Source organism: Gobio gobio, assembly GCF_949357685.1.
Source record: "Gobio gobio genome assembly, chromosome: 21".
NCBI lineage: Eukaryota > Metazoa > Chordata > Actinopteri > Cypriniformes > Gobionidae > Gobio > Gobio gobio.
The window spans coordinates 7,833,776-7,835,758 of NC_137117.1; positions in this window are offsets into that span (position 1 = coordinate 7,833,776).

A 1,983-nucleotide genomic window follows, 5' to 3' on the forward strand; every position below is an offset into this window, starting at 1 on the left:
TGTGTGAGGTCAGATGACGAGTGACAAGCGGGAAAAAAAACAAAACAGAGACGGATGATGGACGTAACGATAGAGACGGATTAAGGCACTCCTGCCAACAACAACAACAAAAAAAACCCTATTGTCAATACCGTGATCAATGGGACAGCGGATTTAATTATAAAATGTAAGTGACTTAATGTTAATTAATTGTTTATGGAACTGGCATATTAAATCAGTGTCATTTCCAGTCGTGATGGTATTCAGGAAAACAACACTCTTAGTTAGTGTGATGTTGCTTAACTGTATCATATGTTATAAATATAATAACTTCAACATTTTAACCGTGTATGTTAACTGAGTTTCTTTGTATGAGTGGCGCTCATTTGTTTTCTCAACAGCACAACCTTGTCAGTTCGTTTTATATTATCCACTACCGATCGCCACTTACACTAACTGAACGCAGAATCATTATTGCACTTTGGTGATTCCCTAGTTATTTTTTGTTTTGACATTTTACTCAGGATACTTGTCCGCTGGGCAAGTAAAATTATTTTTCACTCAACAAGCGTTCATGTCGAGCCCTGCCCATAGCAATGCAAGTTCAGAGAGGGTATTTATGGTACGAAAGATTGTTACAGAGAATAGGATGACATTAGACAACAGAACAGTTTGTGCTCTACTCTCATGTAAAATGAACCACTCTGGCCCAGCCCACAAATACACTCCTTCCAAAACAGTCTTAAAGAATGCAAAGTCTGCAACAAATTTGTACAATAACTCACTAAAAGAGTAAAGAAAAGTTATGTGAAATGAAAAGAAAAACTGTAAAAGAAAAGCAATATGAAATGAAAAGAATGTGTGGAATGAAAATAAAATGTAACAAGTAACGTTAATGTTTAGTGAACAGAAAATATGCAAATAAGCCTTTAAATAAATGCTCATCATATATAACCTTTTGTGTTTTCATTTGGGCTATAACACCTGTCTTAAAATGTAAGGGATACTGGAGCTTGGTTGGGGTGGTGGGACTGCTTGCGGTGGGCGCCGAAAAATGTCCCTTATTTTCAAATCCAAAACTTGACAGGTATGTCCTTGTCGCTTTTGAAATCGCTTAAATCTACAATCAGCGTTGGAGGACAGCATTTAGTGTGTATTATGTTGAATAAAATAACAAGAATAAGTTACACTGTTGATAAATGTAGCTCATGAAAATGAAGTTATTAAAATGTAGAGTTAGAATTTCATGGCCATGAAGGATTTGGAAATGAAGGCCAAGCTGTGGTTAAAGGGATATTTCCTCTTCATCTCCACTGGGTCGTTGAGGGCGTCAGTAATATCTGATGTCGGTGTGTTTTGTTTGGATAAGGTGCATGAACTCTGGTAATATGATCCGCGGTGCAGAGCTGGTGTTTTCTGAGCGCTGTCTCTTTAAACAGTGTTAGTAAACATTGCCTGCCCCTCCCTCCCCACATTCCTCCATTCCCACTCACACTGGGGGCGGGGCATAGACTGCCACGTGTCACGAGTAACCAATCATAACACTCGGTGTGAACTCTGACATGTCAGCAGCCGGTGGAGAGCTGCAGATGAACACACTGGCCAGTGTGAGCTTCAGGATCAAAACTCAAATGTAGTTATTTGGATCTCTAAGACGAGCAGATATATCATAACTGTGCACAGATCGCTAAACAGACAATATTAGCGATAGCAATATGTGGATTGCATATAATTTAGGATATGTGTGTTTTTGATGCTATTTCTGATTTGTAGACATTAGTCATTCCACACATGTCAGTGTGTGTTGCCTCATTTAGTAGAAGCGAATGAGAACACTTATATAAATATAATAAGCAGATCATATGGCCTTTTCCACAGAAAGTGTTGCGTGTGCTGATTCTCAGACTCCACCTGATGACTGGCCTTATACACCCTGTTGTCATTACTAATAAAATAATAACAATAAACATGGGCATGATCCTCGATGAAACTGCTCAGGCGGTT